The sequence below is a fragment of the Mastigoproctus giganteus genome, chromosome 13 (assembly GCF_048544385.1).
Source record: "Mastigoproctus giganteus isolate SK-2022 chromosome 13, ASM4854438v1, whole genome shotgun sequence".
NCBI classification, from domain to species: domain Eukaryota; kingdom Metazoa; phylum Arthropoda; class Arachnida; order Uropygi; family Thelyphonidae; genus Mastigoproctus; species Mastigoproctus giganteus.
Window position 1 is genome coordinate 126,845,927 of NC_143587.1, and position 26,136 is coordinate 126,872,062.

The window sequence follows — 26,136 nt, forward strand, 5'->3', positions numbered from 1 at the left end:
TGATTAACATGATAGTTATTCTTAATGTTTGTATTCTGTTATTGCTTTCCTCTGAAGCAAAGTATTTTAAACTTTTTTTTTTTTTTTTTTACCACAGTCAGATAATTAACATTTTGTCAATGTTTCCAAATTTACCAAATTTAAAATTTATGGAAACATCTTTCCTTTATACATTTAAAAAAAAAATTATTTTTTTATTCCTATTGGTCCAGCAGCCTTTGAATTTTTCTAACCTGCTCATCATATACCTATGTAGACAACATATTATTAATCTGATTAATGACTAGCTATGATTTACAATTTGCTGGCTAAGTTGTCTCTCCCAGACCCCTTTCTCTTTCCATTTCTTAATTTAACCCCACTTGTCATTAACCACCCTCCATTTTCAAATCATCTATAAATTTTGACATCATGCCCTGCATCCCTCTATCAATGCCATTAAAGAAAATCAGAAATAGCAATTCAATCATGAATCTATGAGGGACCCCACTTCTTATCCTAAGCTAAAGGTGCTGATTCAGACCTAACGAATGATGAAGTCATGATTCGTACATACTTACTGGTATGGACTTTATATCTGTTATTCATCATCATCAGCCATTTTCAATCCACTGCAGGATGAAGGCCACTCCAGCAACTTTCCAGTTCCTTGTTTTGTGAATGGCCATCCATTTACTACCCACAAACTCATGAATTTCATCTATCCATCTCCGCCGTTGTCTTCCAGGTTTTCTTCTAGCTCCTCTTGGGTACCATTCTGTTATTTTCTTAGTCCATCTGTCATCATGTCTTCGAGCTATGTGTCCTGCCCAAGACCATTTTAGTTCTTTAGTTTTGATAAGAATGTCCTTTACTTGAGTTTTCTGCCTAATCCATGTGTTTCTCTTCTTATCTAACAGTCTGATTCCCAATATAATTCATTCCATTCTTCGCTGTGTAGTTCTCAGCTTCTCTTCCATTCTTTTTGGGGTGCCTCCGTAGCCAGGTGGGCAGGAGCAGCAGTGCATAGCACACGCTTCTTGATTAGACCAGGGTTCAAGCCCGTGCCCACCAAATACGGAGGATGCAGAAAGGTCAGGGAATGACCACCGCATATCCCCGGAGCATTATGGCCTTAGTTGCTAATGCTGATAAAAAAAAAAAAACCAAAACCATTCTTTTGGTGAGTGCCCAAGTTTCACTTCCATAAGTCATAGTGGGGAGTATACATTGGTTAATATTTTACGTTTCAGACAAACTGGGATATTGCTCTTCAGTATGTGACCATATTTCCTGAATGCTATCCATCCAAAATTTATTCTTATCATTATGTCCCTTTCTGTGGCATACTTGTTCATCATTACTTTTGTTTTATCCATATTCATCTTTAGTCCAAACTAACTGATTTTCCTTGCATAACTGATTAAGATTTTCCTCTTTCTTTGGGACTGTGGCTTATGACCACAGTGTAATCTGCAAATCGTAAATGGTTTAGGTAGTCTCCATTCACATTGACTCCTTTCTGTGACCAGTCTAATCGTCTGAAAGCTTTCTCAAGGGCACCAGTAAACAGCCTTAGAGATATTGTGTCTCCTTGTCAAACTCCTTTCTCGGTTTAAAAATTCTTAGTCTTTGTCTAGTCTAATAAAGGAGGTAGCATTCTCATATATTTTCTTCAAAAATCATAATATATGGGGTATCTATGCCTTCTCTTTCCAGTGCCTGAAACATTGCCTTATGCTGTATGGAGTAAAATGCTTTTTCATAATCCACAAATGCCAGGCATAATGGTGTTTTATATTCATTTGCTTTGTCCATTAGCTGTGATATTATGTGAAAGTGATCCATAGTTGAGAATTCTGTCCTAAAGCCAGCTTGCTCTTTCGGTTGATTCTCATCAAGTATTCTTTTTAATCTGTTAGTAATGAACCATGTGAACAAATTGTAGATGTGGGATAACAAGCTAATTGGTCTATAATTTCCAATTTCTGATTTATCTCCTTTCTTATGCAGCAAAACTATGATTGCATTTTTCCACTGCTTTGGCATCACACCTTTTCTAATGCACTTTGTGAAGAGCCTTGCCAGTTTTTGTGTTATGTCTCTTCCTCCCAATTTTAACAACTCTGCATTAACTTCATCTTCCCCCGAGGCTTTCTGATTCCTCATTTTCCTCAATGCATGTTCTACCTCATCAGGAAGATTATCGGGTATGTTGTATGTGTTGCTAATTTGCAATCCATCTTCTCCACTGCTGTCATCATTCCCTCGCTCCTTGTATAATTCTCTGTAGCAGTCTTCTGCTATTTATAAGTACACCATCGCTATTTTCAGTATCATTTGTCTTTCTGTATTACTGCTCATGGCTGCTGATTTAAGTCCTTTGTTTTCCTTTAATGCTTGTTCTACTTTTCTTGTTTTAAATCTTATGTCCTCTCTGTGTCTCTTTCTAATGGCTTTGCATAACTCAGTATACTCAATTTTCTCCTTGTCAGTGTTTATCTTGCTCTTTATTTGTCACCTTCGGTCCATCATAACAAGTGTTTCTTGACTAATTTTTTCTTCTTTGGACTTCTTTTTCCTTATAGGTTTCTTGGGCTTTGTCACTCTCAGAAAGTTGTAATATTTCTCATATCTTGGTCCTGAGCAGTCTGCAGAAGCTCAAACTTGTTCTTAAGTTCCAGTACATACTGCTTTTTTCTCCTCCTCTGTTATCTCAAAGACCTTTGTATTATTTACTCGAGTCAGTTTTTTCCTTTCCTACATCTATATCAAGTGTACATCTTACCATTCTGTGATCACTTCCAACATTTACCTTATTCAGGACGGTACCATCATTCACAATATATCTTCTGTTAGTGAGGATGAAGTCGATTTCATTAGTTGTTAATCCATTTGGACTCCTCCATGTCCACTTTCTGTTCACCCTTTTCTTGAAAAAAGTGTTCATTACTGACAGTCCTTGAGATTCTGCAAATTCCACAAGTCTTTGACCTCTTTTATTTCTGTTATTAGCTGACCCTATTCATCTTTCACCGAGAGCAGATACCATGACTAGCATGGGAGTTTCAGCAGTCATATTTTAATGCTTGTGAATAGCAAATCTACAGTTGTTATTGCATTATTTACTTCAAATTTGTACAACATTTTTTGACAAAAGGAAGAATTCTTAAGTATTTACAGATGCATGTATTGCTGTGTTTCATGTATTTTCAAGTCAGAAAATGAAAGCAAACTTGCATTTCTAGTTTATGCGAGTTTTACATATATACACTACAGGGTGCAAAAAGTATATTTTTAAAATATTAAGTTTGTGAAACACAGTAACATCATAATGTGCCAAGATGATAGGATTCTTCAATAAAAAAAATTACATACTTTTTTTTTTTTTGTCAAAATGGAAACTGTTTATTTGGATGTTATCCAAGTACAGTGTTTCCTTTATTTTTTTGTTTGTTTGTTTGTTTGTTTGGTTTTTAGAAACATTAGCAACTAAGGCCATATTGCTCGGGGAATATGCAGTGGTCATTCCCTAACCTTTCCGCATCCTCTGTATTTGGTGGTGATGGGCTCGAACCCCAGTCTAATCAAGAAGCATGTGCTACGCATTGCTGCTCCTTCCCACCTGGCTACGGAGGTGCCTTATTTTTTAGTAGGGCATAGCCTTATGACTGCAGCAGATGCGATGCTAGTCATTATTTTGTAAAGATAACATTGCTCTTACAGTAGGCTACAATATTAGTCATTAGTCTATCTGTTATTTAAATCATGTAGTTGTAGCAGCTTTTCCTGTCAGATTTGATGAAATTCTTCCAAACATATAAGAAAAGTGATAGAAGAAAAGAAAGACTGCAGAAGCAAAAAGAACGAGAAAGACAGTGGCATAGCTACCATGTAGGCAGGCAAGGCAATTGCCTCCAGGCCCGAGCTCTTTAGGGCCCCCGGCGTCTTTGGCTAATTTTATTTAATTGTTTTCATATTAATTTGTGACCTCCTTAGTTATGTGTTTGTGTGTGGAAAACAAATAGGAAAGGTATTTAACAGAAAATCAAGTAAATTCATCTACTGGAAGCCACACTTGAAACAGGAAAACTGGTGTAAAAATGATAACACTGCAATGCACATTTGATCAAAAAAAAAAGTTTGCTTTATTGTAATTGTTTTTAGGGAACTATGAACAGCAGTTTCCTTGGATGTATATTTGATCTTCTAATGAAATTTCAAGAAAATATTTATATTTATAGCTGCTGCTGTGGCGCCTCAGTAGCCAGGTGGGAAGGAGCAGCAGTGCGTAGCACATGCTTCTTGATTAGACCGGGGTTCGAGCCCGTCACCACCAAATACGGAAGATACGGAAAGGTCAGGGAATGACCACCGCATATCCCCCGAGCAATATGGCCTTAGTTGCTAATGCTCCTAAAAACCAAATAACAATTTATAGCTGCGTTATAAACTTTGAAAACTGGTGTGCAAAAGAAGGGAAAAAAATCATCCGCTATGAATAACAGATTGTTTCTTGAAATGTTTTTTGAATTCTTCACAATAACAATACAAAGCTAACAGATTGCAACTAACGGCTTCTCAAAAAGTATCGTTAGAAAATATTTGCTTGTTACACTTTGATGTCATCGCAAAGGGAGAAATTCAGTTTTAGTACAAAAACTGAATAAATCCATGGTCACATGCTGTTTTGAGCTGTAATAAAAAAGAAAAACCCTGCTGAAAAATAGATTTTCTCCCCATCACTTCTCTTGTTTTACTGTGGTTTTTGGTAGATTATGTATTTTCACACAATCAATCCGTGACTGCTAAACACGGTGCGGATTCTTGTATTCTCTCTCTATTTTGGGATCTTCTCTGACCAGGGTCGTCCCAGAGTACAGTAAACCCCCGCTATTCGCGGTATCTGTATTCGCGATTGCCGATTTAATATAAAATGAAACCTAAAAAAAAAAGTGAATTTTAAAGCGCCGTGAATATTTTCCGCCATAAAAAAACATGGCCGTGGCTAAAATGATCTTTCCTGGTCAAAACAGCACTCAGTGGGTGGAGGACAGGGAGTGACAAAATCGCGAGCGTGGCTGTTTCTCGCTAATCCTTGTTCAGTATGTGTTATGCGCTTGCTTTGACTTTATATGCTTATAAAATTTATTATTATTTCGTCGTTTGCTTTGACTTTATATGCTTATAAATTGATTAAATTTATCAATTTATAAATTGATATGCTTACAAAAGTGATAAATCTACTGTTTTGCAGTGTAAAACAGACTTTTTTGAATGTGTTAACGGAAGAAAGTGACTTTATTGTGGACAAGTTCTTTCTAACCCGTACAAAAATATGGCTATGAATAACAAGAGAAATGTGCAAATATCAAAGAAGGTGATGACATTAGCGAATAAAATTGAGTTATTAGACAAAATTTCTAATGGTGAAAGTGTCTCCTCAGTGGCAAAACATTATAAAATCAATGAGTCAACAGTATGATCAATCAAAAAATCAGAAGAAAAAATCTGCAGTAGTGTCCGTGAAAACGTGCTAATTGCTTAAAAAATTTGCTCTGTAACTCGTGATGTTAAATTAGAAAAAATGGAAAATTCCGTTAAGTTCACTCATCATTCGTGAAAAAGCAAAACTCCTTTATCAAGACTTTAGCGAAACTGGTGATAGCACTGGTGGGATAAGTTTTTTTGCTAGCAAAGGCGCTGGTTTGAATGATTTGTTTGAAATTTCTAATAAATATTACATTTAATATTAAATTGTTTCTTATTTTCATTTCGATGCCATATGCTTGCATTTCACTATGTACTGTCTATGTACATAGTCATATTATGAAGGTACATATAATACATACATAGACTAGTTTTTCTTATATATTTCATACTTTGGAACGGAACCCCTTTATTATTATGGGAGCCATAACTCAGTATTCGCGTTTTTGGTATTCGCGACATTTCTCAGGAACGTAACCCCCGCTATTCGCGGGGGTTTACTGTATAAACAGAAAATTTGTTTCTCGGAATGCTGCCCACCAGTGGGACCAATTATGAACTCTTTTACTGCCCTTCTAATTTACATTGTGTTCAGATGGCGCCTCCGTAGCCAGGTGGGAAGGAGCAGCAGTGCGTAGCACACGCTTCTTGATTAAACCGGGGTTCGAGCCCATCACCACCAAATACGGAGGATGCGGAAAGGTCAGGGAATGACCACCGCATATCCCCAGAGCAATATGGCCTTAGTTGCTAATGCTCCTAAAAACCAAATAACAAACAACAACAGTGTTCAGATGATCCATTTTGCGAAAATTCGAAAGTGTTACATCATTTAGGAGCAAAAACTGTTTCCCCCCAACATAACGAATTACTTTAGTACAATAAAGCACTACTACTAATGATTTTACTGGAAGGAAGTATTCACAATAAAACATCTGTACAAGACAAAAACATATGGTCACTCGAAAGAAAGTAACAGTCATTTGCATTCAATTCGCACCAGACCAAAATCGGACTTATTAGTACTTCTGCATCCTAGGATGAATTGACTAATTAGAACTTCAGCATCTGTGAAGAAATGTCCTTCACACCGACATTGTTGGCTACAGCAATTACGGAAAGCAACAAAGCAAAACATTGTAACAGAGCAATAATGTAAAATATTGTTAGAAAGTAAAAGTGCTAAATCTTGTTCCCTGAAACAATTACAGTAAAGCAAAGTGGATTTTTTTCTCAAATTCACACCAGACCAAAATTGGCCTTATTAGAACTTCGGCATCCTAGGATGAAGCTGACTTAGAGCTGTAATGCTAATGTTTTTTATTTTTATTTTTGTTTTCGTATGGGCGGCTGCTAGAACAAAAGTTCATCTCTGTTCAGTTTTTATAGACTCTGTTAAGATAAGGCCAGTGTGTGTCGTGTAAAATAAAAAGAAAAATTCATTCCATATAGCATATAGGGGTATCCCATGCTGGATGAAGACAGATGAAAAGGAAGGCAAGAGAGAGAGAGAGAGAGAGAGAGAGAGAAAGAGAGAAAAATTTTATCCTGCACCAGAGAAAGTGATAGGAAAGTAAAACTGTGTTTGTGAGCTTATGTGTGTGTGTTCTGTAGTGTGATGTTGTGTTCTGGCCTTTTGGCTACCTGGAAGCAGTGATCAGTGCCCTCCTCCCTGGGGAACGAGTTTCCAGGGAGGAAAGAAAAACTTGTATAAGATAAAGAGAGGGAAGGATAAAAGAGGAGAAGGACTATCCTGGCCCAGAGAAGCCCCAATCCAGGATGGATTACTAGAATAACAACACAAGCAAAAAAAATAAAATAAAATAATAATAAATAAAATAAAGGAAAAAAAAAATAAATAAAACTATATGAGCTGGCCTTGGTCTGGGGAGCTGCAGCCTAATGCTAGGACGAAGCTGACTTATTAGAACTTTTAGCATCTGTTGTGAAACTGAATGCAATAAAGAAATAGACATTAGAACTTCTGCATCCGCGATGAAACTGACTTATTAGAACTTCAGCATCTCTGATGAAAGTTAGAGCTCCAGAGCTTTGACAACCTCCTGGCTGTCTCCCCACCAAAAGGATATTTTTATTTTTGTGTGTCTCTCTCTCTCTCTCCCCCCCCCCGCCTCCTAGGGTCGGACTAGAAAGGGTGAGCTCCCTTCAGTAAGGAGTTTTTTTTCCCCAAGTGAATGAAAGGAACTGGAAATTTCAGGAAAATGAACCCTGTTTTCCTTCATACGGCAAACAGCTACTCTGTCAGCGCAAGAGAAGTGAAATTACATATAACACTTTATGGTGAATTTTTCCGGCATGTGTGTGATAATGAAAACTCAATTTTTCTCTTGAAATTTTTTGATTGTAATCAAATGCATATCAAGGAAATATCGAAGTATTCAGTAGCAATTACAATTTTCCAATCCATCACTAGGAGTAACGGATTGTGAAAACAATCCGTTGCTCGTAGCATATATATTTTTTTCATTTGCATACCAGGTGAGATGCATGCGAAGTTCCTTCGACATCAGTTTTCGAAGTTTATAATGAAATTTCGTAAGAAGATCAAATACACATCCATGAAACTGCTGTTCTGATTTAGTCCTCTAAAAACAATTACAGTAATACCCCGAAGTTACGCGATAGGTGGGTCCGACGAAAATCGCGTAAGTCGAATTCGCGTAAGTCGGGGTACAACTTTGCATATAAATACATATAAATTTTGCTTAATTGGGACCAAGGACTAACAAAAACACTAGTTTAGAAGAAAAATATTAATAAAATTGCAGTTCTTTATACATATTAATACAAAATATGTATTAAAAAAACAAATGAGTTGCGTAAAAAAGTTATTTCGAAGTCGATGGCTTCATAAAATCTAACAAATTCGTCTGACGACACAGCGCCTTCTTTTTTTCACGCAGAATTTTGTCGTAGCAAGCTAATAATTTTTTTTATTCCTTGCTTTGTAGCTATAACGCGTTCTTCGTTGGAGTCTTATGTTTTCTAAAATTTTTAAGCCCTTTACAATTGAGCCCTTTTCAATTTTCAACCTGTCAAGTTTGCAACTGTCATGTGCTTTTCGCCGTTGCTTCATTTAGGCCTGTAGCACGTGCAATATCACATGGTCTTTCATTTCGCTCAAAGCGTTTCACAATTTCATATTTTTTCTCTATCGACAGAGGCAGGCTTACCGGGGAAACCCCGGTGGGCCAGTGTGATTTTGGCCATAAACCATAGTATGAGGCCACTATAAATTTTCCCGGGTAAGAATTTTTGATCCAGTCCGCCTCTGTTTATCGATAATTGCTTTTCTTTTTCTCTCTGAATCTGCAGTGTCTTCACCAGGACGCTTCCTTTTCACACCTTTTAATTAAGTATTTTACTCATTTTTAGGGAATAAAGCACAATTACAAAACGAGGAGGCACGCTTGATACGCATAAACAAAGCTGCGCGCATGTAGCAACTGAATAAACAACACAATAAAGGCAGAGATACACTATTAACACCTCACATTTCTAGGGGTTACTACCATAAAACAATAAAAATCCATTTGCGTTTCTGCTAGTGAAATCTGTTATAAACTGGTAGTAAACTCGATCTAATTGCATTTGCGATTATACCGATAGCTGGAATTGTGTTGGTTTTTACGTTATTATGGTGAAATGTGTTTCCCCTTCACTGATATAAAAAACATAAAAGCAGCAAAGTTGAATTTTGTTCATCTTTCGCTCCCATTCTCCGCCGTCGCACCGTATATCGATAACATATGAAAAACGACCTTGAAGATAGTGGGCGGCAGCGTTGCCAAACGAAAAAATCAAGAACCGCGTAACTCCGAGTTCGCGTAAGTCGGGGTAGCGTAAGTCGGGGTATTACTGTACAATAAAGCAAACTTTTTTCTTTTTATGAAATGTGCATTGTGGTGATCAGTTTTACGACAGGTTTTTTTTTTTTTTTTTTTCCCCCTTCTGTTTCCAGTATGGCTTCCAATAGATAAATTTCCTTCATTTTTTTGTTAGTAGATACAATACATACTGAAGAAAGGAAAGAAGATATTTTTGTTTTTCAAAAATAATTCATTGCAATTCTTTTGTTCAACAATTACGAAAAGCAGTAAAGCAAACTGTTGTGAGAGAGCCATGCAGAATAGTGTTCACAAGTAATGATGCTCAACTGTTTGTTTTCCACGAAAGTTGTTTGCATTTTTATTTTCTCCTTGGATCACCTTGGTAACGCTAATGATGTAAGCTTGAGGAATTAATAGTTTTTGCTGCAATTTAAAGGTAGGAAATCAAAGAATAAACTTCTGTTTATGTATATTGAAAATTTCAATTTTGTAAATTGAGTAGAAATTATTATTTTTTTTCAGGGGGGGGGGGATAACTTTCAAGTTAGGGTTAAAAATTAGAGCTTAGGGGGGGCGGAAGTAAACAGATACTGTTATTCTGGAAAGAAGACCAATATGTCATAACCATAAATCATGTGCAGTAAGCGAAGAATGTAAGTCGGATTGATCAATGTCAACAATGGTTAACATAAATATAAACATTAGGACAGTCTGCATCTGTCTCCCGTCTGCACCAATCACAAGCTGTCAAATTTGCACCCTATACTAAGCTACACTGCACTTTAAACCAAATAGGCTCTAGTAACGCTATTGAATCTTATCTTATATGATTTCAATTATTATTCACCCTTTTGAAGCTGTTTTCGAAACACTTCATGCTTAACAGGGTAAGTTATTATTTTTATGCTCAGTGAGACTTAAATTTTAAGTTAGACTTAAACAAAAAACTACACATCAAAATTTTGACTCAACACTCAATAACTCATTTGCCGTTTCGATACGATATTGTCAATTTAAAGAACACTTAAAATTTAAGTTACATTGGTGCAACCGGCCATTTTAATCAATTTACGCATGAAGTTTCACATACCTACTTAAAAAATCTAATGTTAATTTTTTTTCCCTATAATTTAAATATTTAAAGATCACTTGGTCAATGTAATTTGATACACCATGTATGGAAATAGTAATTATTTACCGTAGTTTCACTGTAACACAGTATGTGTATCAAAAATAACAATATCTATTTTATTCATTTGAATTTTTGGTAAGCCCTTCCCCCTGGGAGATACCGGGTGATCGTAAATATTTTATAGTCTTTTTTTTTTAAATGGGGTGTTGTTAAATCATTTTTATTTATAGAACAAAAATTTAATTATTTTTTTTATTAAAGGGGTATTAAATAATTTTTTGTAGTGGTTTCGTTCTGGGGGGTTACAGAATTTTCAATAAAGTGTTTTATTCTTAAGTGTTAAAAATAAAATAATACGGCTGAAACTTTTATGGTAAAACATGCATACTTTTACAGTTGTCGTTCTTTTTTTACTTTACTCCATAAATTGTTACAAGTTACATGGCCATGTATCTAAATACTTTAGTGGTGTAGAAAAATGAAAAAAAAAAGTAAGGGAAACCACCGAAAAATTAAACAAAATGCAGAAGGTAGGTAATTTTTTCCAATGACAACCGCAAGCCAATTCACATAATGTACCAGCTGAATTGAGTGAAGATCGCCGTGCTTAATTAGATCTTGCAAGAACAAATGATGATCAAGACCATCAAGTTATGGAAAATGAAGCAGTAAGTCAAGAAACAAACTCATTTGTTTACGAAGGTTCACGATTAGATCCCCTAGTTATTTCACAACTATCCAACAGACCGTGCAAATTTTTCAGGAAATATTTCTGATGCAGACAAATGTATGGTAATAGCTTCAGGTCCATGCCGACCTAAAGGTCCCTTTCCGATTACTGTACAACATAATAGATCGAGGTAATTTTCTGAATTTTATTATAGTAAAACAACAAAAGCTGATCTTAAAGTACAAGTTACATGGCTATGTTATTCTCAGAAATCTGAATTTGTGTATTGTGAACCATGTTGGTTATTTGGAGATAGTAGATTTAAATGTAGATTTAAATGTACTCTAATGTAGATTTAAAAAAATCTTGGATAAACGGCATATCTGACTGGAAAAATTTATCTAATAAAATTAAAGACACGAAGCTTCCTCTGTTCACATTTCTGCTCATATAACATACGATCTTTGGTGCACAAATAAAACAATTGATGCTGATTTAGTAACCAGTATAACTAAAGAAAAAAATTTCTGGAGACAAGTTTCAAAACGCATTATTCATGTTACATTAGTATTAAGCAGTTGCACATGACATTCAGAGGTCACCGAGAAAATCTGAATGATAAAAATATAAAAAGTGGAATTTTTTTTGTCTATAATTGAGCTTCTATCAAACTATGATCGCATATTAAAAGAATTAATTTCAAAACATAATTACTGGTCAACATATTTGAATCCAACAATTGAAAATAAAATTATTTGTCTTTTATCTGAGAAAGTCAAAAATGTTATTATTGATGAAATAAAGTCTGCGCCGTTTTTCTCCATAATCATGGACACTACCCAGGATGTCACAAAAACTGATCAGATGAGTCAAATATTTCGTAATGTTACTGTGAAAACAGAAAATGATATACCATCAGAAGTCATTATAAATGAGTGATTTTTGGGATTTTATAATATAAAAGATCAATCAGCTAGCAAAATTGAAAATGATATTATTTACTGTATAGAATCCAAAGGGCTAAATTACAGAATTGCTGTGGTCAAGGATATGATGGTTCCGCAACAATGAGTGGGGCATATAGCAGTATGCAATCAAGAATATTACAAAAGTTCCAAATGCCTACTATGTTCATTGCGTGGCATATAACTTAAACTTAGTAATTAATGATGCTGTGAAAAAAGTAGCAATATGTCTTTATTTTATGACATAATTGAAAATATTTATTCATTTTTTTGCGGATAATATTGTACAATGGGATCTGTCGAATCAGAAACAGAATGTAGATGCAATTAATAGCGCTATATCAGCAATTACTCTAAAGAAATTGTGTCCAACGCGTTGGTCATCAAGATTTGATTGTTTACTATCATTGCGCTGTGGATTTACAGATGTCCTAAAAACGTTAACAAAAATAATATTAGTGTCTAAAAAAAAAGACGAAATATGCCAGGCAATTAATTTGCTTGCAAAAAAAAAAAAAAAAAATGGAAACATTAGAATTTGTTTTCCTTTTGGTATTAAATTACAAAATATTGGAATCAATTAATTTAACTTCAAAGTTACTGCAACAAAAAAAATCTAGATCTTGGTCAGGAAATGTGTCATTTAGAGGCATCTTTAAATTATATGGTTTTGCTAAGAGATAATTATGAAGAAAGTAAATGTTTTGCGTTTTCTTTAAAAGATCTTGGGGAATAAATTTAAATTTTAGTAACAAACGTAATAGGAAAGTTAAAAAAAAGTTTGAAGATTTAGCTCAATACGAATGACTTCAAGATTCTGAAAGATGGTTTAAAGTTGACATATACTATGCAACAACGGACATTGTGATACATCAATTAAAATCTAGATTTCTTAATACAAAAAATGTAGATAGTTTTAAAATTTTGCAACCAGAAACACTTATCTTTTAGCGACGAAGCTCTGCAACAAGCGGCTGTAGAATTTCAAAACCAATACAATAAAGGTATTTCTGATGATTTTCCACAGCAGCAGCTATTAAATTTAAGATCATCTTTAGGACAAGAAATTTCAAAAATTAATTCAATTCGGGACTTGTGCAACCTTATTTTAATTAAAAACACGTCGTTTTCTGCATTTGTTACAGACGTTATAACGGCATGTTTTATATTTTTGACCTTGCTGATTACTGTGGCTGGCTGAAAAGAGTTTTTCAAAATTAAAACAAATTAAAACATACATAAGGAACAAAATAGGCCAAGATCGACTTAGCTATTTGTCCATCCTAAGCATAGAAAACGGTGTAGCGAATTCTGTTGATTTCAACGAAATTATAGATATTTTTTTGACTAAAAAGGCTAGGAGACAAAATTTTCATTAAAGTTTAAAATATTTGTTATAAAGCTTTTTTTGTGTATATAGACTGGATTTAACATATACAGTTGGTTACTTATTACAATGGTTTGTTTTAAAATTACTCCAAAACTATTATATGTGTGTATGTGTATTTTTTTCCTGCGGTGTTTATTTACGTTTCTGTATATTTTTTTGTTTTTTTTTTGTCGTTTACATCTGCATATAATACATGTCATGTATATATTTATTATTGTTACTGAGGTTTTATGTTCATGCATATTTTAATTCAAATCTTATTATTTATAGATATTATTCATTTACTTAAGGCTTGAATTTTTGTTAAAGTGAATAAAGATTGCTCACTACCTAGTTAGCTTTATGCCAACTGGGCTAGCCGGGTGGGTAAAGTGCCTGCCTGGTAACCCAAAGGTCGCGGGTTCGATTCCCGCCTCGGGCTTGGATCAAAGTACTGCAAAAACCTTGGGAGGTGCATTATGGCCACAGAAGCCTATGCACTAACAACTACAAAAAAAAAAAAAAACGTTAGCTTTATTTACTTCGTAGATATACAGTAAATTTTTTTCACCGATCATTTTGTATGTATTTCTGTTGATTTTAATCTGTAATTAGCCACTGGGTTTTGTTTTACAATAATAAAAAAAGGGTTTGATATAAATTCGATATTTATTTTTTAATACATCATTATACAGTACCTTCAAAAATGTATTCATTATATTTATTACAGTATCTCCAGAGGCAGAGGAGAAAATATGATGGTTTTCAATTTTTTTTAATCTTCTTGTGTTTATATTTTTTACTCCTGTTTTTGCAATTTTCATTAATTAAGTAGGGGCCCGAGCGTGTTCTTTGCCTCCAGGCCCCGAAAAAGGGTAGCTACGCCACTGGAGAAAGAAGATACAAAATGTGCATTCAGAAAATAGTTTTCTTTTGATAGAAGTTTGTCAGAATTGGTTGACCAATCTTGACAAACAAAAAAAAAAAACTTGACCATTGTTTAGTTTTTTTTTTTTTTTTTGTTTTTTTTTTTAAGGATGAGGCAACAACTCAGTGTGTTGAAATTTATGGAACATTTCAAAGGAAACAAAATGCTTTGGAGTCCATGTCCGAGGTCAAAAGTTGGGGGAAAAAAAGTAAGAATGAAAATAAAAATGGAAATCAGATTCTGGCATTCATCTAAATAGTTAAAATCCAGCTTTAGAAAATCAAAACTCTGTTCATAGTTGTGAGGCAAAATTATTTGTTCTTTCTTCTAGTATGAACAAGGCAATTCGAATATACATATACCATCATTTGAGAAAGTGAACATAATTGTTAAGACAGCATGCCTCCCCATTGATTTACAGTTTAATCTATTGGTGATTGCAGTGAGTCATTTTAACTCATCCTTTCTTTTTTCAGCTATTTCGTTTTGCCTGCCATTCAAGAAATATTCTCACATCAGTAAATTACAATGTTTTCCAAGCTAATTTTTTGGCATGGTTTAGCTATTAAAAATTGAGGTCTCTATTGAAAAGGACAAAATTATATTACAAAGTTGGCAATGTCGTGTATATGATTTCATACAGCCACTGACAGATAAGAGAGCATTTAATGGATTTGCATAGAGAAATATTCTCAAAATTTGTAAAACCTGCAACATAACAATTCATTCTGAATGAGAGAGCAAACTTTGATCCAGTAGTTGCTAACCAGGTACTGAAATTAGCAAACACAACTGAAGAAGAAATTATTTTCATAATTTTGTAGTACTTTGTTATTGCTTGCGAAATTGCTTTGCAAAATTGTTTCTCTATAATGAAACAAAAAATATAGCTAGGGATAAAGTTCAGAAGCCATTGCTGCAATAGAAGATAATGCCAATGCAAAATGGACTAAGTTTGCAAAATGGCTGTAATTTTGAAGTAAGGGTATTATGGGTATTACCATGGATCACGGAAGAAATACTAGAACTCATACAAAGACGTAACAAATATAGGAAAATATCCTCAGAGGAAGGTCAGGAGAACTCTAGATACACAAAGAACCTAATTACAACCAAATGTCGGGAAGCAAAACAAGACTGGATGAATAAAATGGCAGAAGACATCGAAGAGGACTTGGCAAAGGGAAGAACAGAAAGCATATAGGAAGATTAAGTCATTACAATACAATCCCAAAATGAGGAGCACGATGATTAAAGACAAAGAAGGGAACCTACTGATGGACCCAGAAGAAATTGGTGAGCGTTGGAAGGAATATCTAGAACAACTCTACCGTAGAGAAGAAACAATTGATCAGAACAACTATATTGAAACAGGAGGACACTAAAGGCCCAACAATTACAAGAGTGAATTTGAGTTAGCACAAAATCAATTAAGAAACAAGAAAGCAGCAGGACCAGACAATGTCCAGGCAGAGCAACTCAAGAATATTGGAGGAGACATGAAAGATAGGCTTTATCAAGTGATACAAAAAATCTATGAAAGTGGCAAAATTCCAGATGACTTTAATAAAAGCAAAACAATCACTCTTCCAAAGAAAGGAAATGGTAATGACTGTGCCAATTACACGACTATAACCCTACTGTCCCATGCATCCAAAATCATCTTGAATGTAGTAAAGAAAAGGATCAAGAAAAGGATTGAAAAGGTCATCGATCAAGATCAGTTTGGCTTCAGAACTGGATGTGGGACAAGGGAGGCACTTCTAGCAATGAGAACAATCCTTGAAAGAAGAATGGAAATGAATAGGAGAACATACATTGTTGATACACAAAAAGCCTTTAATACCATAAATTGGAAATTGTTCAGAGTCATGGAAAACTTTGGCCTGGACTGGAGAGACAGAAGGCTTATCCTGCATCTGTACAAGACACAACGTACTGAAATAGATATTAATGGTACCATAAAGGAAGCAAGGATCAGGAGAGGTGTGATTGCTCTTTATCCCCGTACCATTTCAACATGTTCATCGAGGAATCCATAACAAAAATGAAGCAGGAAGCAAAGAGTATCAAGATTAATGGATAACAGATTCACTGCATCTGATTTGCAGATGACATACCATTATTAGCTGACTCAGAGCAGGAGCTGTGTAAGGAAAGGCTATCATTAAGGCTACAAGATTCACATCTAAAGATAAATGCACAAAAGACTAAAATACTTGTCATCACCAAGAATGATGAACAACCTCAAACAAACATCAAAATGGGGAACAACAAAGTGGAACAAGTAAAACAGTTTTGTTATTTGTTCAGTTTTATTACCCAGGACAACCGGTGGGCTACTACAGAGATCAGAAGAAGAATCACCCTTGCCAAGCAAGCTTTCAGTAACAAGCAAAATATTCTAACCAGCAGACACATCGACAGGGAGACCAGGAAAAAATCATTCGTTTGGAGTGTGCTGCTGTTTGGAAGTGAAACCTGGACATTATGCAAGCAAGATATCAAGAGATTGGAGGCTTTGGAGATGTGGGTCTGGAGGAGGATGTTGAGGATTAGCTGGACCGAGCAATGATCCAAGGGATCTGTCTTGAACGAAATGCAAGAAAAGCGGCAGCTACTCAAAACTGTACCAAAAATACAATCTAAATTTATAGGACAACAAATGTTTAGTGAGTATCTCAGAAGGGAAAAATATCGGGAAAGAAAGGAAGGGGACAACCAAGGAAGAAAATTCTGGAAAACCTGATGAGGAAAATGAACTTTAGGGGATGTGAGGAAATGAAACGTTCAGCAGAAGACAGAGATGTATGGTTTCAGCGACAAGGCAAAGCCTTTAGAGTTTGATGATGGGTATTATAAAATGTTTAAAATTGTTTTCCCATCCTATTCTATCTCAGAGTAAGCAAAAATTCAGATCATCTGTTTCAAATAAAATGTTCAGTATATTTCAGTTTTAAAATGTGGAAACTTGGTTCTTTGTTACAAATAGACTTTTTAAAATGTAGCTTTTCTGGTAAAAACAAAAGCAAAGAAGAAAATTACAGCATTAATGCTAGATCTGTGAGATCCCTCAAAAAAATAACTATACTGTATTAACTGTTGCTAAAATAAATATAGACAAATTCTTACTTGGTATGGAGTTGGATTTATTTTTATTTTATTGTTTCCTCATATTTATAGAGTGAGAAGACCCTGTCAGGACAGGCGGCAACATGTTTGTTCTGTTTTTGACTAGTGTTGATGCTACTACAAAGCTTGGAATTATGTCTTTGTTCATAGTTCAAGTTTACTTGCTTTTAGATTGTCTGTAGTTATTTTTACAACTCTTCCAAATAATCTATAGATATCAGGAGTTTTAACTTAAAACTGTTTTAAACACAATTAGCAGAAATATATATGAATATTTTAAATTTCATTCATTTAAGGTTTTTTAAACTGGAAAATGGGAGACTAATAGTTTCATCTTTTATATGTTTTTTTTTTAATTTTCAGCTAAATTTGTGCCTTGAGTACTGCATACAGGTCTGGAAGCCTCATTTTAGGAAGGATGTAGAGCTGCTGGAATGAGTACAAAGAAGTGTATAGTGTAATTTGTAATGTGACTCCAGGGGTTTCCCCGAACTCCATGTCAGGCAATGTGATGAATACAAAACTCTGTAAAGGCCAGATTTATGTAAGTTAGTGAGTGTTCATGTAGTATTAGTGTGGGGTTGTGTTGGGTGTATTGTTCATCTGGCATCTTAGCCTGGGGGGGGGGGGTCTGTGTTTTTGCACAAAAACCTCTAGTTTACACAAAAACTTCTAGTGCCACGAGGAGACAGCCAGGCAGTAGGGAGTATGATAGCACTGGTGGAGTGAATCCTGTGGTAGCCAAAGCTACAGGCCAGAAGAGCTCAGTAAAAAAAAAAAAAAATTAAAGTAGAAGATAGTAGTGGGGAAACAGGGAGTGGGAGGGTTAAAGTGGTAAAGAGAGAGGGAGAGGGGGGGGGGCAGTAGTGAAGGTGCCCACCTGATTGAAAGGGAGGAAGAGGGTCCCCCATGACTGGATGCCCATCCTGCCCTGGGGATGGGAACTGACAAGCAGCAGTGGAGTTAAGTAGCTACATGCCCACTGCCAGGTGGGAAGGAGCAGCAGTTCGTAGCACACGCTTCTTGATTAGACCGAGGTTCGAGCCCGTCACCACCAAATACGGAGGATGTGGAAAGGCCAGGGAATGACCACCGCATATCCCAGAGCAATATGGCCTTAGAGCCAATGCCCCTAAAAACCAAATAACTAACTAACTAATTAACATGCCCACTAAGTAGCTACACATCATGGTGTCTGCTTGAGTAGTCGGGGGGGGGGGGGGGATGTTGGTTTGTCTGACCACCAGTCAATTCAGGGGGGGAAGGCAATTTCTCCCACTCATGACCCTCATTCATTCTTTCTTTTTTTGTTTTTTTCTTATGTTTTACAGTAATTTTATGCTTTTTTTCTTTCATTTTCTGTTAAGTTATATACTGTATTTCTTCGATTCTAAGACACCATCGATTGTAAGACGCACCTTAATTTCAGAAAAAAAAAATTTGATTCTAAGAAAAAAAATAAATAAATAAAATAAAACACTAAAATAAATCTAACAAATATTTTTATTATAATAGAATTCAATTTACTATCAACAATAGTACCAGTATTTATCAGTATATTATTCATCACTTTAGCATTAGCATTAGTAGAGGCATATGATGCAAGAAAGCAAGCTTATTCAGCATCAGCCAAAAAAAAACAAAAAAACACACCACTCCCATTTCGCCCCTCCGTTCTTTCGAAATACCTGTCCATTTGAGCCTTAAATTTGTTTAGGCTATCAACTTCAACAACAAATGATGGAAGTTGGTTCCACCAACCAATTCTAAGAAACTTCATGTTCAGGTTCCACTTCCTTCTGAATCTTCTGAGCTGTCGATATCTGAATCAATATCAGCATCTACTTTATGTTCAGGGTCCTTCTGAGCCGTCGTTATCTTCATTATTCCACAATATATCATCTGAGCCATCGAGAGCGTTGGTGATGCAACATTTTTTAAATGAGTGCGTTACTATTCTTTCTGGGATGGATCAGCTTCCAAGCTGTTGGTACCCATTCTACCAATTTTGATGCCAGTGCTTTCTTAATTTTTCCGAAAGGTGTCAGCGGAAGGTTGTCGGTCAACAGCCAGGATTCATATTCCTTTCTCAAGTAATCCTTAAATGGTTTGTTGACTGAAACGTCGAGTGGCTGCAGTTGGCTAGTCATGCCATCAGGAATCACAACCAAGTCACCACGTTTTTGAACGATTTTATTTTTGATACATTTGGACAAATGTCCACGAAATTCATCAAGTACTAGCATGTAGGTGGGTGAGAAGACTTCCAGGATGTCTATTCCACACAACATTTAGCCAGTCTTCCATAAGCTCTGCTGACATCCATCAATTTTTTTGTGCATGCACAATAACATCTTTGGGGAAAATTTCATTCTTCAGTATGGTTTTTCTGTTTAAAATTAAATATGGTGGCAACTTTCGACCATCAGCAGTGATGCATAGCATCACAGTGATATGCTGTTTTTCATAGCCTGTGTTTATAGTCTTGATTTCTTTAGCACCTTTAGCGTTGACTGTGTAATTTCTAGGCATGTCGAAGAAGACTGGGGTTTCATCAGCATTTCCAATTTGACTAAACTCATAGTTTCTTTTTTTCCTTAATTTCATCACCTGTTGCTGAAAGTTAATCAGCTTCTGTTGAAAGTCTGCAGGAATTTTTTGCCAGATAGATGTTCGGTGCCTTAACAATAATCCACTACGACGCATGGGTCTGTCGCACCAGATGCGACTGCCTTTAAAAATTATTTTCTGTATTCCGAGGGACTTGGCAATTTCTCCGGCTTTCAATTGCATGGCTTATCGAGTAATGGGTAATCCATTTGTGCATATCTCCATTACAAAACGTATCACAGCTTCATCGACTTGTGGAAATCTTCCTTTCTTAGGTCCTGTAAAGCACTTGGTTGTTGCTTTGCACAAAAATATGGAATTGCAATAATTTCTCCAACGATGAACATTTACTTCACTAATGTCAAAATATCAACCCGCAGTTCTATTTCCATGTTCTTTTGCATACACAATAACTTTTTGTTTCAAAGTGGCTTCATAGTGCAATCTTTTTGACATTTCAATGTTCAGTAAGGGAACAAAATTAACGAAATACAGTAACTCCACTTCTTACGTACTTTCGAAGATACAAACAAAACTTCCTAATTTTCGCTGAGCGAGCTCCACTATAATGAAATAACAGTGGCATCACATTTCGAAAGCACGTGAAATCACCCACGCCACATTATTCTCCAATGGAATTGGAGAATGCAATAACGTCCACGAGGTGGGGTTTCCATGTAAAAAAAAAGATGTATGGTGCTGTGCAAAGCGTGGGAAAATTAAAAAAAAAACTGCGATTGTAAGACATCGATTCTAAGACACACGCGTTTTTAGAGACGTTTATAGGGGAAAAAGGTGCGTCTTAGAATCGAAGAAATACAGTAATTTTTTTTCACTCATCCTTCTTTCTCACACCTTGGTCCTTGAGGTTGTCACAGACATTCTCTCAGATATACCAGACAAGCTGTACTTGCTACCTGGAAGTCTAAAACGCTGATGGAACTGATATTCGGGTGACACTCAAGTCAAGTGGGCCCAATTTCGGTGAAGTCCGGATGTCTGACAGCCAAATCCTTTGCTTGCACCTTCACGATGGTGGGACTGATAGTAATCCCCAAGCACAATCACACTGTGGGTGACTACCCAGGTGTGAACCAATGTAAGCAGAGGTTGAGGTGTGGCACTCACACCACATGGAGGAATGCTGCCCCTCTGTGTTACCAGGCAATACTAGGTTGTAGATGACTCTCATCAACCAGTGCAATACCACCACTTTGCTTATTGGAGGCTTGAAGTAGTGGAACCCACTTCAAGAACCCATGTTTAGTCTCCAGAGCTAAGTTCTGGTCAACCATTTCCCATCTCTTCCATCATGCAGTATGACTGATGACTTTCGAGGTTATGATGGACATCATGGTTGAGATCCAATCTTCCTTACATTTCGACATTTCAAGGGCATAGCTCTAAAATGGTGCTCACACGCCAGCCACTAGTTAGTACACCGGACCGAACATATTGGTAACTCTTTAGGAGGTTTCTGGATCAGCTAGTGTATAATCTTGCTACCTCTATTCTGCCAGATAGTGACTGGAGGAGAGTCCGAAGTGTGTATGTGGGGGGGGGGGGCATTGTTGAGGCCACGTTACATCAAGGATCTGGGTATAAACTTACCATGTGTACGCCATATCCAAAAAATTCATTACTTCATGCAGCATGTCCCCCCCTTTTTCTTGCTATTGAATACACCATGAATTATCAAACTAATAGATTAAGCTTATCTGCGAAAATATCTGAACCCCCCAAACACTTCCTAGTTCATTTCACAAATATACGTGGTCTCAATTCTAATCTCAACGATGTCCATTTCCACTTTCAGTCTGCTAAACCCCATGTAATTTTTCTGACAGAATCTCAGTTATACTAAAGTTATACTCAGTTATGCACATACTAAAGAGTTCAGTATGTGCATTGGTGTTGTTCTTTGGTATAATTGTGTTAGTATGTCTAAGCTAAATACAGTGATTTTCGAGCTTTTTTTAATAACTGCACCCTTTAGTAATTAATTTTATTTTGTGGCACCCTGCTCAATGTTTTGCCTGTTAGATCTAATTTTCTCTCTCTCTCTCTCTCTCTCTCTCTCTCTCTCTCTCTCTCTCTCTCTCTCTCTCTCTCTCTGTATATACTCGTACATATATATACACACACACACACTGGTGTTCAAAGAAAGTGCATCACTCCTTAAAATTGAAATTTTCGTCCGAATAACATAAGTATATGGCAATATTTCTTACAGATTGCATCAGATAAGATTGACACGCGTAGGTGATGACATAAGCTGATCAGCTGTTACATTCAGCTATATAAGCACGCTCTGCAAGAGTTTCAGTCATTCCTTGCTTGCATCAGGATGGCGAGTTATGTGCAGTTGGCGTCACGAAGAAAGAATGCTATTGTTGCTTTACGTGAGGAAGGATGTTCTTTCCGTCACATTGCTTATAGAGTGTCTTCGGTCGACAGTGAATAGATTTCTTTTCAAACTTTCTTTCCAAGAATACTGGTTCTGCTGATAAGAAAAAAGGAGCTGGATGCAAACGAGTCTCTATGCCAAAATAGGACCGCGTTTTGAAGCTCTTATGCCTTAAAACTGTAAAGCTTCTTCATCTGAGCTGAAAAAGAATGGGAAGAACATACAGGAGTGGTAGCAAGTGCAGTAACAGTTAGAAGACACCTCTTCAAAAATGGACTTGTAGCCTGTTGTCCTAAGAAGAAGCCCTGCCTCACACAAAAAATGAAAAAGGCCCGATTCATTTGGTGAAAGGAGCATGTCAAATGGACCCCCGAGCAGTGGAAGTCAGTTATTTTCTTGGATGAGAAGAAATTCAACGTGCATGGCTCTGGTGGGAGACAAACAGTTTGCCGAAGATGTTGTGAAAAATACCATCCAGACTGTATGGTGTCTACAGTGAAATTCCCTACCAGCCAAATGATATGGGGGCGTATTTCGTATCTCCTGCAGTTTATAAAAGGTTCCGTAAATGCCAATGGATACCTGGCTGTATTGGAGGGCAAACTGCTGCCAGCTATTAGAGACCATTTCAACCTGCCAAGTAACTGCATTTTTCAGGACGACTCTGCTCATTGTCATCGGGCGAAAAGTGTAAGTAGGCACTTCTGTAGTTACTTTAGCTTAATTTGTGCATTAGAGGTTCAACAGTAATGTGTTTACATTTGTTGCAGGTGAAAAAATGGTTGGAAGAACGGTCCATCACAACTCTTAGCTGGCCAGGAAACAGCCCCGACCTGAATCGTATAGAGAACTGTTGGCATCGTGTGAAATCTGCAGTTGCCAGAAAGAAACCAAAGACCCTTTGTGAACTTCAGGAAGCCATAATTTATGTTTGGAACTACGAACTATCAGTTGATTACCTTCAGAAATTGATCTTGTCAATGCCTTGACAGTGTGCTGCTGTCATCAGGGCCAGAGGCGGTTCAACTAAATATTAGTTTGCACCTGGTGAACTTTTCATTTTGTTTTCCATTTAAAATGATAAACTGAAGCAAATTGAGGGCTTCTTATAACATTTCAGCCATAATTGTCATGTTTACCAAAACTTTTGTATGAAGATTGTAAATGCTCATTTTCACCTGTCAAATATTACTTAGCTTTGCCTTAACTATTAATAAATGTCTTTTGTTTATATTTCTATTTGTGATTCTAGTCATTAATGTAACATACCATTGCGAAAAAGAGTTAGAAATGTGAAATTCCTAGGTGATGCACTTTCTTTGAACACCAGTGTATATATATATATATATCTAATATTTAAAAAAAAATGTTATGTGATAGTTATTATAGTAATATAATTATAAGGATGTACCTTTTTATAATAAAATAAATACTTAAAAATAGGCTTAAGTAACTTAAACCCAAATTACGTGGCACCCCTGGTGTGTTGTTGCGGGACCCTGGTTGAGAACCAATGATTTATATATTCTTGCAGCCATTTCCATTCATTCCTTCACTCAGAACTATTTATCACGCCACTCATTCACTCTCTCTTGCTTCCTAGCTGGGCCAAAACTAACAATTATTCCCTTTTACCACAATTCCTATTTAACTGTTATTCAGTTCCCAGCACATTCACTCATTCCATTCATACTTCTTTCTTTCTACATTGCATTCTCTTGCTACTAGCTTACTATTATTTTTCAGCTGAGTTGCCTCTCTGGCTGGTTGTACATCTCCCTTCCCTACATGATTAATTAGTTGGTGTGGTAGTCCAGTTCTCTGCACAGGGCCGGTTGCTCCCAGTGGGAGCAATTTGGTCAATTCGGTTTTGTTAAACTCAGTATCTGTCAGGGAGACAGCTACCAGCTGTCAGTTTTAATGTCATCATCTGGGTTTGGTGAGAGATGTGGGCATTTTGGCTATTGATTATTGTGTGGCTGCTGGGGGGCTGAATTACCTTTCTTTGGATATTTCTTTGTATTTCAAATACTTTTTGTGTGAAATTTGTGGAAGCTCTGTAATTATCTTCTGTTATAAACAATTGTTTTTGTCCCCTGAGGAGGGAGGGAGGTCAATTTCTGCTATTAATCTTGGTGTTCTTGGTGTCATAAATTATACATTCATAAAGAATGTGTGCACAGCCTTTACTTTCGTTGCAGGTACAATTTTGGTCATCAGTAGCCCTAAGGAGATTAATTCTTCCTTTAGGGAGCCATGACCTGTCATTATAAAGGTAGTAATGAGTCCAGGGGCATACCACTTTGGTGGCTTTAGGCTAACCATTGCCACCTGTGGCAGAAACCTTTTTTTTTTTTTTATGAAAACCCCAAACACGAGAGTTATTAGAACCTATAGTACTAGTACCGTGCTTGGTAGGAGGTTGAGAAGATGAAAGAAGGTATTTGTTGATATTAGACTTGAACTTCTGTAGACTGTAATTTTCAGGAAATACGTACGAAGGAAGGTTGTTCCAGAAAATGGCAGTTGAATGAATAAATGAGGAAGATGAAAAGTTGGTTCTGTGAGTTTGAAGTTGGACAGTAAATGGATGTTGGCTGGTGGCAGCACGTGTTTGGACTGTTCTGAACGAGAGAGCGGGAATTATAGAAGCCAAATCAGAAGAACATGGAAGTATCTGTAGAAAAGGCATGCAGCAGAAACAGGACGTCTATCAGACAGTGAGTGGAAAGACTCTGTTAGAGAGGAGTCATTAATTAACCTAACTGCCCTCTTCTGAATGGAATCAAGAAGCCTGAGAGAGGTTTTGGGGCACCACCCCAGATGTGGGAACAATATTCCATGGTAGGGCAGATTTGCGATTTGTACAGAGTGAACAGCTGTTTGGAAGAAAAGTAACGCCGAGAGCAAAAGAGAAAACCAAGTTTTTTAGATGCAGAGGAAGCAATATTTGTAATGTGCTTGTGCCAAGAGAGATTAGAAGTCAGGGTGATCCCCAAAAAAGATATATCATTTTGTCTAGACATTGGAGTGTCACCGAAGATAAGCATAGGAGCAGAAGAATCTTTTTTGTGAGATATAAGACAAGACTGAGTTTTAGAAGGATTGAAATCAACTAAGTTGTCTTTGCCCCACTGCAGAATTACCTGGAGATCAGCATTTAAGGAATTGGTAGCAGATATTCGAGAAGTTGAAGCTGATTGAGCAGGGCAAGGTTTCTCAAAATGGAAAGTGGAATGCAATATGCTATCATCGACAAAACGATGGATAGGATTTCCAGTCAGTGGAAGGTCATTAATATACAAGAGGAAAAGAGTGGGAGAAAAGAACTGAACCTTGAGGAACACCAGCATTGGAAAGTTAGAAAACAGAGAGCCATCTACCATCACCCTCAGTGAGCGAACAGAGAGAAAACTGGATGACCAATTACAAAAAACAGTTGGCAAACCATAAGATGGAAGCTTGTTTAGGAGACCCTTGTGCCAAACACGATCGAAAGCCTTTGAGATAACTGCTTGTGTTTCCCCGAACTTTTCCATTGAATTTGTCCATAAATGGGTAACATAAGCCAGAATATCACCAGTGGATCGACCCTGACGGAAT

At 36.4% G+C, this 26,136-nt stretch overlaps 1 protein-coding gene across 3 annotated transcripts in view; it reads left to right on the forward strand.

Annotated features, from left to right (window-relative positions):
• Nucleotides 1–26,136, forward strand: part of Csas (CMP-sialic acid synthase) — a 176,595-nt gene that overhangs the window by 121,098 nt on the left and 29,361 nt on the right. Inside the window, exon 5 of one of the 3 annotated variants that reach the window (XR_016547800.1) lies at nucleotides 17,880–18,060. The exons of the other annotated variants lie outside the window; for them this stretch is intronic. The gene's annotated coding sequence lies outside the window, so the exon portion shown is untranslated. The remainder of the gene's footprint in view (nucleotides 1–17,879; nucleotides 18,061–26,136) is intronic. 3 annotated transcript variants of the gene reach the window in all.